The sequence below is a fragment of the Crocodylus siamensis genome, chromosome 5, assembly GCF_052110815.1.
Source record: "Crocodylus siamensis isolate JL-2025a chromosome 5, ASM5211081v1, whole genome shotgun sequence".
In the NCBI taxonomy this organism is placed as follows: domain Eukaryota; kingdom Metazoa; phylum Chordata; order Crocodylia; family Crocodylidae; genus Crocodylus; species Crocodylus siamensis.
In genome coordinates this window covers 133,169,648-133,181,626 of record NC_143399.1, presented here as the reverse complement: position 1 = coordinate 133,181,626, position 11,979 = coordinate 133,169,648, and the positions used below count along the sequence as shown (strand labels likewise).

Here is an 11,979-nt window from a genome sequence, read left to right as displayed (position 1 = left end):
AAATGCAATGGGTGGAAATATCTATGTTGCATCACAAGATTTTGGCCTTATTACTGTATAATGTATTGTACACTAATAAGTCTGAGGCAGATAAAGCATGACAATAATTTGTTGCAATTAATTTTGCAGTACACAGGTGGGGTCAGCAGCAGCAAGGCAAACTTTCCATCACTGCCCTGTAAACACACCTTAATTCTGTTCTAGAGGAAATCTGTCCAAAGATAAAAGAAGTTTGTTCAGTCTCCAAGCCGATTCACTTTTTGGTCTCTGATGGTTATAAAGAGTGCCAGCATTTTGGTATGTTCTTTGATCTGAGCCCCTTCCAACCACAATTTTCTACAGAAGGCCACTACAGTAGCAGCAGACTGTACTGGATCATATTTCAAATAAACTGGTGATTCAGAGGGAGAACTGTCCACATCTTATTGTTAACTCACCTAGTCTTGCTTTTAATAATCAAAATGTTTATAGTCTAATTTTATACTTTGTAATATGATTATATTCACTGCTAATGTCCAGAAAGTTATCATGTATCAAAAAAATTTAACAAATTTAGCCTTAATTCAGTAAACCTTTATATGCAAACCCATTAGTCCCGCCAACTTAATAAAGCTGTTTGCAGGATCAGAACTTTACAATATAAAACAGATCGGAGGGAAAAAAAAAAATGTTGGGCAGGATCTGTTTTAGGATATTTTATAATAAGGAATCCAAAGCTGCTGAGAAACTGGATGGAAAACTAAATGGAAATAACCTGAAATTATTTTAATTGTGTAATAATTAAATGTCTGCTCAAGTGGCAAAAGTCCCTTAATGGATAACAAAAATAAATACTCTCCAGACTTGATACACTTCATTTGCTAGTAAGTGAGCTTTAACGCCCTGAGCATGTGCTTCCTCCCATACAACCCCACGTGCATCTAATATACTTTCTGAATGGTCTACAAAACAAAACAATGAGATGTAATGAGGAGAAATTAAATATTTGAACTATGATGCCTACATGATATTGGTCAAAATATGGCTAGAAAGAAGTATTTCTGAATTGGGTTATGCTTCATTAAACAATGAAGTGTTTGCATGCTGCACCTCTTGGCTAGGGACGGACATTACACATAAACCAGTTTAAGGGATCAGAAACTGGTTTAAACGTATAACAGAACAGATATTCAGTGCACAAAAACCAGTTTTAAAAAAAATGACTAAAACTGGTTTGAGAAACCTGTTTGAATGTAGTATCAGACTTCACTGATTTGGCTCAAAACAGTTTATACAAATATCTGTTCCAGACGCCTTCCTGGGTTAACTTAAACCAGAGTCCACCAGCATCCCAGCATGCTCCCTGGGCTGGACTCTCTGCTCCAGCTCAGCAGGGCTGGCCACACCCCCCCTGCTCCCCCAGCCAGAGCAGAGACAGGCAGGGACAGGGGCCTGGCCAGAGAAGAGTTTAATTCTCCCTTCCCTGTCCCACAGGCAGAGGCCTGAGCAAGGTCTGCTGGGTACTCCCCACTCACTGCAGTGGGCAGAGGGGGCAGGGAGAAGGATTATTCTCCCTTCTACCCTCACTGTCCCTGGGGGACTGCAGCTGGGTCCGCTTGCCCTGACCACTGCCGAGTGGCAGAATAAGCCCCTGCCTGTTCTCTCTGCTGGAGAGAGGGGGAATAATCCCCATCCCTGCCCCTTCCTCCCCCCCACCAAGGGGCCCTGCCAGCCAGTATCTAACCAGGTAGGGGCTTATTGGGGAGTAAGCTCCCCTGGCCAGCTTCCAAGCCCAACAGCTGCCGCTGCCGTGCCCTTTGCTTCGTGCAGCACTCAGGGCTGCAGCTGCACAAACGGCTATGGGTTGGTTGAGGAGGGGGGCTGTTCTGTCCCCAGCTGCTGCTGCCACAGCTGTGCCACACCATGCTGCTCTGGGTGGCTGGAAAGCTTCTGCCCTGTGCGTGGAGCTCTGGCTCCAGCTCCTGGATGCCCTGGAAGGTGGAAGGTGCCTGGGTGGGAGGCTTCAGTCCAGGGGCTGCAGCCGGAGCTCCATGTGCAAGGCACAAATTGATGGGCTGAAGCTCCCCCACTGCTGCCACCTCCCAGAGTGGCAGGAATGGGAGGAGGAGTAACTGCTACAGGAGAAGGGAAGCTGGCGTGGCCCAGTAGGACTGTTTCTCCCCTCATCTACAGCTACAGCTCCTGCTGCACCATGCCACGCTGCTCAGGACTGGGAGAGCTTCCCTCTGCTGGGCTGGGAGCCGCTGGGCTGAAGGAAGCTCCCCCAGCCCTGACTGGCACTCCAACTGCAGCCCCCAGACTAAAGCCTTCCTCCCTGGCACCTTCTACCTTCCAAGGTGTCCAGGAGCTGGAGCCAGAGCTCCACACATGGAGCAGAAGCTTCCTGCTCCCCCGACCCAGAGCAGCATGGCATGGCACAACCATGGCAGAGGCAGCTGGGGACAGAACAACCCCCAGCCCGAGCCAGCCCTCAGTTGTTTGTGCAGCTGCAGCCCTGGGTGCTGCAGAGGGCAGGGAGTGCAGTGGTGGCAGCTGCTGGGCTTGGGGCCCACTGGCACTTCTGAGCTGGCCAGAGAAGCCTGTTCCCAAGCCAGCCCCTCCTGGCAGGGCCAGATGTCAGCCAGCAGGGACCCCTGGAAAGGTGCAGGGATGGGGGTTATTCCCCTGTCCCAGACACCGGAGGAAGGGGGTTTATTCCTCCAGTTGGCAGCGGTCTGGCTGTGGTCCCCAAGGGACAGTGGTGACAGAAGGGAGAATAACCCCCCTCCCTGCCCCCTCTGCCTCAGGGGCCATGCTGGCCTGCCACTGCAGCAGCAACAGGGGGACACCCTCGGCTTGGTTCCCTGCTGGTAGGTCAGGGAGTGGGGGATTGAATCCACCTCTGACCAATTCAGCTCAGACTGGCCACAGCCCCCAACAGAGCTTCCCTACAGCCAAGGGTGTGCTCTAGCACCCCCGGTGCTTGACTTGAGCAACTGCAGGCATATAACAGCACAGATGTGCAGGCACAAACGGGTTCAACCTAGGCAGTTTAGACTAACCTGCAAATCTTGACTCAATTCAAACTCTGGCTTTTTCAATGTCTGTCTTTAGCCCTTAGGCATGGCCTTTGTGCATTCTCTATTTCTTTTCACACTTCAGCTCTTCAGAACTGGAACTAAATTATATATTTGCACAGCATCTTGCAAATTGTAGGTGCTTCTCCAATATAAATACTAATGTTAACACAAACTGGTGCACAGGTGATAGGATTATGGTGTATCAAATGGTTTCTTTAAAATGGACATCTGAGATTTGTTTCAGTCAACAAACACATAACATGAATCCCTGAATCTACCAAACTGGTCAGATTTCAGTGAAAATTGTATTTTAACCTGAGATTCAGTGAACTGCCAGGCCTCCCTACAATTTGAGGAAGAATCTCAAATTCACAGCTTTACTCCTACAGAACAGACTACTGATGTCTTAGTAGGTATTTCTGCCTTGTGTGCTAGAATTACAGTGAGCAGCTGTAAATCATTAAATTAATAATCTGTTAGCAAGAAGAGATACATCATACTGATGATAAGCATCTCCTTGCTGTTTCTAATCATGCTCCGCTGTTCCTACTTCAACGCAAACCTGGATTATAGTTTCAAATGATTTGCCGTATCTTAAGTTTGGGTTTGAATGTAAACATAAAATATAACATTAAATGTCAACTGGAGTTCTGAAATAAATCTTTTAATAATTGGAAGAGCACAATTCTTGAAGGATGTGCTCTCCATTCCTCAATTTCAACACAAAAAGGGCCATAAGTACAGAACTTCCTGTGGCCTGTCTTTTCTCCAAGTAAAAACTAGAAGCCAACCAAAATCTTTCCAGAAGTAGTCTGCCAGATATGCAACACAAAGCACAACTGGCTCTACAAACGCAAAGTGCTTTCCCATAAAGTTAATTAAAAAAAACAAACAAAAAAACGCTACTTGATTTCTGAATAAAACTATCATTATTTTTTTCTATGGTATTCATCACTAGACTCATTGGTGAGATGTAGGGGTCCATGTGCACCCCCTGAGATTGGCCTGGAACCCCCAGAGACTGGCTGCTGCTGATACTGCTGGTGGTGTCTGCAGGTGGTTGCCGATTGCCACTTGCAACCCCCACCCACTGCTGACACCACCACAGCCTCCTGTGGGCAGTCCCCGCTTGGCCCATCCTTGCCACCAACATCACCGTGGCCACCTGCAAAGCAGTCCCTGCTCGCCACTGCCACACCCCTACATCCCCCCAGCCTCATGAGGCACGAGGTTTTCATGGCCAGACTAGTTGAGTAACCTGCTTATGTTAATGAATTATCTTCACACTGGCAGCGAGCTGTAGGTAACATTTAGAAATGGGTGAGGATCAGGTTTTCATGAGGGCATCGTCCCTGGACCTTACTAGTGTCCTCCTCTTTTTTTTTTTTTTTTAATTGGTTTTACTAACACAATTATTAGAAAGAAACCTTTGATCCCTATGTATTGTTCATGTGATTTGGGAATACAAATCACTTTACAAAGTTATGAGCACCACTCTTTCACATATGGAAAACAAAGGCACAAAAAATAAAATGAATAAGAAGTACATTTTCCTCATTAAAGCACAAGATTGGGAGTCTGGAGAGAGGAGTTCTGTTCCCAGTTCTTGCAAAGACTTTGGGAGTGGGCAGGCAAAACAGCTGCATTGTTTGGGAGAATTAGAATTTACTATGGCTTAACTGAAGCCACTGTAACTTTTACATGTCTTCTTTATCCTACAGTAAATGGAAGCTAAGGGTCCTGGGTATGACCATAAACAGCATTCAACTGGAAGGCTTGGTTGCAATGTGGTGGGGCTACTCATAGTGGGGTAGCTCCTATAAAATACTGCAATGTTGCAACTTCCAGAGTAAGGCAAATATAAGGACCTCAAAACCCTAGCCCCCACTGCTTTGTGTATACTCCTTGGTTGAGAAGGCTAAGGGACATCATTATGACAGAAACACGGCCTTGCTGAGCCATTAGGCAGTCAGCAGCAGCTCTAACCTGTTGCTCTCTGGCAGAAGCTACAACCATTGAGGCACTGAACATCTGGACTTGGTCTTTGGACTCTGTCTTGATGGTCTAAAAGGAGGATGGTAGGTCTAAGGCAGCCACCACTCCTCAACACTTGCCTATGTGCACGCATTGATGGTCCTGGTGTGATGGTTGCATAGACCTCTTGTACATAGAGGATTGTCAGTTGCTAAGAAAATGGAAGCTAAACTGCAGGACTTTACCACCAATTTCATTAGTTTCAATTTCTGTGGGACAGCACCAGAGGGACAAATTAGATCAGCTGACACAGTGGCCTGACACACTTTAAAACTGTAATTGTTCATCTGCCCATGACCTTTCTATGAGACACTATGCAAGTCTCTTAGCTTCTCTTTTCTTCAATTTTTCCATCTGTAAAATGAGTATTATAATGCTTCACTACAACTGAGGGGACTTCATGCATTGAGATCTTCTGACTGGTTAAAACTGTTTACATTTTTATGCCACTGTCAAGGTTGGTCAGTGGTGCATTTAACAAGATAATCCTGACTGAGCCTTGGGCTGTGAGTTCTACAATGCATCTTTCTGTACATGTACTGGGTGCGTCTACACATGCAATTAATACACTTGAATTTTCTGCACAGAAAATCCAGGTGCATTAGGGTGTGCATCTGTAGAATAATTAAACCTGTCAATGCTTTATACATCAGTCTGATCCATTTCATGCTACCATAAAATATTCTGAAGTACCTGCATTGCTTCACAGTAGGCTTTTGGGGAAAACCAACAAATTACATATGGAAAGAAAACTCATACATAGCTGCATAAACCAAAGTGCCTGTAAAATATCAGTTGATACATTTAGCCCTATCCATGACATTAAAGTATAACCTACTCTAAACCAGCAATATAGGCTTCAATTTGTGCCTTTATTTATGCTTCTATAAAATGCTGCTGCCCTATTTTCTGGTTTCCACTGAGTCTGTTCCAGATTTAACAGCTGAAGCAGCTCTGAGTACCATGCTCCTAGCAAGTATTAAGTCTCTAATCAAGAGCTGGCCATTCTACTACTTTATGATACTGTATTTGCAAGGGATAACTGACACAGGAGCTAAAAGCAGCAGAAGGAGACTAGGTTCATATTACGCCTGACTTCAGATTTATGAACAACACAACAATCACCTCAAAGTGATGTCAGTTCCTGAAATGTAAATTATGTATCTTGGGATTAGATGCTGCACATTATTTAGTAGCAACACAGAAGAAATTACTAGTTCAGCCATTATAAAAAAGTTAAAGGAAAACATGTTATATGGAAATTAATTGCATGGTGTACTACTACTTGGCTGCCTGTACCCTGAATGCAAGTGGAGGCAAAACATCAGCACAGGGAAGGTAAGTAGGGGCAGTCCTCGACTTACAATGTTTCAACTTACAATGTTTCTAAATTGACACCATTTCAACTTGATGACAACAGTCTCTACTTACAGCGATGCAATGCCACAACAGTGAACAAGTTTGCTGTGTCGCTCATCACTCTGGAGAACATCTGTCCAAACTTGCTTGGACACTTCCTTTAAGAAAACAGACAAGACTCCAGAAAAACTTGCAGCCAAGACTCCTAAGAAGACTCCAGCCAAGAACTCTTAAAAAATTCCAACCTAGAGCCCATCAAAAAGTCCAGCAAAGTCACCTCAGAGAAGTCCTTCCAAATCAATATGATTCCTATTTATGATACAAGTACATTAATGTAGCTATATTACTCATCTATAATTGATCGAGTACAAAATCCTGGGGCATTTTTGGTGAAAATAGGGTATCATTCCTTGGTTCAGGAACGAATCTCCCATTTATAACGTTGTTTCTTATGAGAAAATCAGTTCCGAGTTGCAACATTTTGACTTAAGACCAATTGTGTCGCAAGTCTGAGGACCTCCTGTATTATTTCACAGTAAGCAAAATGTCAATGCCCTCACCCTTCTCTGGAAATGAACTTGGTGAGAAGACTGAGTGGGGGGAAATGGATTCACCTCAAGGAGCAACACATTTAAGACCTAACAATCTTTGGCAAGGGTGGGCAAAAGATGGCCTGTGGACTGGATCCACCCCAGCAGCTGCTTGTATCTGGCTCATGGGGTCCACCTGTCAGTTGACTGGATCTGGCCTGCAGTTGCCCCTGCAGTGCTTCACATGGGGCTAAGTCCAGACCAGGGCAGCCAGCACTGCGCTCCTGCCCATGCCTATCAGCCACAGCCCCAACCAGCGCATAAAGATTCCAATGGGGCTTCTCCTGGTGTGGCTACAGTTCCATGGGTGCTGGTCAGCTCCCCTTGCCTCCAAAGCTGGCTCCTCTTCCTGCTGCGCTGCTTTGGCAAGAGCGGCACACCTAAAGCTTCCTCCCCACCTGAAGCAGCACAGCAAGGTCAGGAGAAGGAGATGCCAGCAGGGGTGAGGGGAGCTGTCACACTGGAAAAAGCCTAGCCGGTAAGCTGTGCATGCTGGCTAGGGTGGGGCTGGTAGGTGGGAGTGCAGCATGGGCTGACCTGGGCAGAAGCCAGCAGGTCTTGACCCCATGCAGAATGCCATGAACTGTGCCACCTGGCCAAACTCTGCTGCACCCCCTCCCCCTCACTCCTGGCCGGCTCCTGGGACCTAGCACCCAAGCAGCTCTTTCCCCCCACCCCCTCCAGAGGGCAGGGGCATGCAAGGAGTGAATCACTCGTCCTGCTCCTGAACACTGGCTCCCCCTGCCTGTGGCCCCATCCCATATAAAGAGTCTTGCCGAGCTGTTGCACAGGAGGGGCAGGGGTGCTGACTTGGCCCGCAACAGCTCATCAAAACTCCCTATGTGGCCCTGGGCCCAAATAATTGCCCATCCCTGATCTATAGGTACTTATTCCCTTGGTTGGTCTTAATTTGGTACAGCAGTATTCACATTAAGAGTGAATCAGGTTTCCCTGCACTTATTATCACTTTTAATATATACAACCATAAGCACCTGCCTGTGCAGGATGAAGCTCTACAAATAAATATACAGGCTATGAATTCTAATAATATAATGCAGTATGCACTTAAATACTATTATTCTCTCTTTCTAATTAGTACATTTTATCCCGAGTTCTTGAAGTGCTTGAACAAACTCAAGATAAGTATCACTGCTACATTGCAGAAGGGGAAAATTGTAGAAGCTAAATGACTTGACCAAGGTTATATACACCCATTTACATATCCATATCCATATCCATCTACCTCTGCTGGGAGTGCGTTTCATGTTCTAGTTATCCTTATGGAGAAGTTCTTCCTTATGTCCAGTCTAAATCCTCCCTCTGTTATTTTGTGTCGATAGGTCCTCATCCTCCCAAGGGGTGCCTTCCTGAACAGTTGCTCCCCCAGATCTTGGTGCTCCCCTCTGACATACTTGTAGGTGACTATTAAGTCACTTCTCATCCTCTTACTCACACACACACACCCTATATACACACACAAGCACGTACCCCCCCATATATACACACACACCTATATACACATATACACACACCTATATATACACATAAACATATACACACACACCTATATACGTATACATGCACCTATATACATACACACAGACACGCACACACTTAAACACCCACCCCTATATACACACACGCACACCCACGCACACCTCCCCATCCCTATATACACACACGCATCCCCCCACCCCTACATGCATATACACGCGCATGTGCGCGCACACACACACACACGCGCGCGCGCATGTGTACACCCCCCCCAATTGCCTGTCAGGAATGTCGGGGGCAAGGGGCAGGCGGGGATGGAGCCCTGTGTTCCCTCCCTCCCCCCGCCCCACGTCTGGGCCTGCTCCCCCCTTCCCTCCTGCTGCTTGGGGTCCAGCCCTGTTCCTTCCCCACCCCAGCTCCAGTGGCCTTGTCCCAACCTCCACTCCAGCTCTTAATTTGCCACTTCATTTAGCACCAGTGTCCTTGCATTTACTCACAATCATTTTCTTATGAGCAGTCCTTATGTATCAAACGTTTTTGCACAAGACCACGGTAGTCTTAGATATCCAAAAAATATATTTTGAAGCAACGTTTTTCCTGGTTTTTGACAAAAGGGATTCCTCGCTGTTTAAAATAACTCACACTTTGCTGCAACCAGTGTTTCCTAACATCTTCTGTATCCTTGCACTGACTTGCTGAAGGGAGATATTCTTTTGTAATACCTAGACATTAACATGCCTTTGGATTTTATGCTAGAGAGGGAAGGGAAGGGATCAGTGGGTATAACTGATTTTAAGACACTTACAGCAGGTTCAACAGCCTTATTAAGTTCATCATTCAGGCTGAAAAATCTTTTTATAGCACTATAATCCATTGAGCTACCCAGGGCTAGAAACAAGACTGAACAACTGTGGTATCTTACCTCTCAATGCATACCAGACTTAAACCATCATAGTACACAATCTAGTTAAAAAAAAAAAAAAGTCTGGCTTTTAAATTTTACTTTACCAAATTTACTACCATGCCTGTAGGATCTCCTCCTCTCGGTAACAACCTTTGGTTGAAAAGCCTACCAATGACACTCAAATTACACAAAATACTATTAATGATAAATAACACGCACCACTGAAATCAAAGATCCAAATCCTAAAATGGTCCAGTAACAGCAGAAGCTCCAATCCAATATTTTAAGCCCCAACTCTTCCCCAAGCTCCATATGGATAGATTTGGTACCTCAGTGACTACATATAATGTTATATAAATGGTAATCTTAAATGGCATCATGCCACAATCCATCTGGTCTTTATTAAGCTACTTATAACAAGGGCTCCTTGTTTGAATTCCAGGGCTGTTCCCTTAATACACACACCCTTCTTCACTAGAATATGTAGCATTTCACATTTAAGCTAGGAACACAGGTTGTATTTGTGTCCTTGAACATGTTGTGCCCCTGTTCATCCCCAAATATTGTGGCCTTGGTATGTATACACATGGCCCTACTAATCAGGGTTAAGTGAATGGCTGACTGAATGCACTGCTCCTTTTCTGCCACTGAATCAATGATGTAATACCCAGATTACTATTCATATGTACTTGATAATGTCCCAGGGTAAACTATTAGTACTTACCCTGTAAGCCTGGGACAACAGACAGGGACTGAACGACTGCAGGGTGAAACTACACATTACACTTAGACTACACTAAATCTGTGGAACGTGGTGTTAAAGTGACAACCTGTAATAAACAGTCATGTATCAAAGGTTAAAACATTTCTCACCTGCACAGCTTGGACTTGCCATTAGCAGGTTGGCAAGCAAGGATGTGACTAGGAGCCAGGGCACCTGAGGCACTTATACATGTGCTTCAGGAGTAGCAGCGGGGGTGAGGTGGGGATTTAATTAGAGCAGGTCTGAGAGCCATTCTAATTAAATTGCCAGTGTCACGTCTATCAGCATCCCCACACTGAAAGTGGTGGCAGGGGCACTTTAACTAAAGCTTGTTAAAGCACCCCTGCAGTCATTTTCCAGCATGGGGATGCTGATACATGCAACTCTGGCGTCAGCTGGAACACGGTAATTACCACAATTAATCAAGTCTGCGCCAACACACTGTAATTAGAGCATGTGGGAACAACCTTGCTGCACATGCATAAGAACTCCTGGGTTCTAGCCCTGCTTGAGGGAGTTGGGGCTTGAAGTGGTGCATCCTGGGATGCTGGAGGACTACAGATGGCTCATTTTTCATCTCCACAGAGCAGGCTGCAGTTGTTCTAGTAAGAGCTGTGTAGCATACCCCTTAGTTAAGCCTGGCCTGAAGGGGCAGAAGACTGAAACACTCAGGCACTTAGCACAAGTGAATGAGTGGACACTCCTGTTTTAAGCACTCTTAGCAGGGTCTAACATGCAACACCTCACTTTGCCCTCCCTACACTCATGTAGTCAATATCCTCCTTTCCATCTGACGGGGCATTTATACACGTGCAAGTGCCGCAGCTCTGGGTGCTTTGAAGACCGCCTTTGGTGATGCGATGCCTGCAGTTGTATGAGCTGTGAAACTTATGTCAGTACTGAGAAAATGGAGGTATCACACTTTTGAACAACAACAAAAAGACATATACAAGGTGCTTTAATCCAAAAGCACTCCCCTACTACTTTCTGTGCATTTCACCACTTATATAACTGCATGCAATGCAGCGCAGCGTGCCTCAGCTCATGTGCTGATTCAATCGAGCCTGCTCCGAAGCGGCAGATCTCTGGTGTGTCATGAGACCAAAATTTTGTCAATAAGTGGCCATCACAGGAGGACATTTCGGTTTTCTACTACTCTGTCTTTTGTTGATACAAAACCCTACGTCTTTAGGTCCTCTCTTTTTCTCTTAAAGGACGGTTCTCTATGACAGCCACCCTAAAGATGCTGCGCACCTCATCCTGCTCCAGAGGAGTTCTGCGCCCTACATTCCTTCACACAACGGAATATGCAAATCAGGCGCAGCAGCCCCGCCCAATCCAACGTCCGCCCGCCAGTCTAACGCTTCAGAACTTTAAGAGGGGTCGCATACCCCGCCAGGCTCTGGGTCACCCGGGCCAGACCCAGCAGCGGGAGATGACAGCCCCACGCCACCCCACCCCCGCACTAGAACGACGTCGCAGCCAGACGCCTCGTGACCCCGCCGGCCTGCGCGCGCATGTGCTCCACCCCTGACGGCGGGGAAGGAGAGGGATGGGAGGAGAGAATTAGACTCAGCCAACCTTGATTGCCCCAGCTGCGCCTATGACAGAGCCACCTACCTCCTACGCGACCCTCGCGCACTATGACGCACCACCGCCTGCAAGTCCCCCATCCGAGGCTTTCTATTGGTCGGAGGAAGTGCCCTCCTCGGCCTGCCATTGGTCAGCGAGGGGTGGCGCATGCGCCCAGTCATATTGCGTTGCGTGGAAGGAGAG

The 11,979-nt window shown here is 46.4% G+C and overlaps 1 long non-coding RNA gene across 2 annotated transcripts in view; it reads right to left on the bottom strand.

Annotated features, from left to right (window-relative positions):
* The window catches only part of LOC149864613 (uncharacterized), a 51,833-nt gene extending 39,959 nt beyond the window's left edge, over positions 1-11,874 (bottom strand). The window contains exon 1 of one of the 2 annotated variants that reach the window (XR_016442193.1): positions 11,824-11,874. This is a non-coding gene — a long non-coding RNA (uncharacterized LOC149864613). Of the gene's footprint in view, positions 1-6,524; positions 6,613-11,823 lie in introns of those variants that run through there. The other variant, XR_016442195.1, reaches the window with a different exon arrangement.
* Positions 11,875-11,979: the final 105 nt, after the last annotated feature.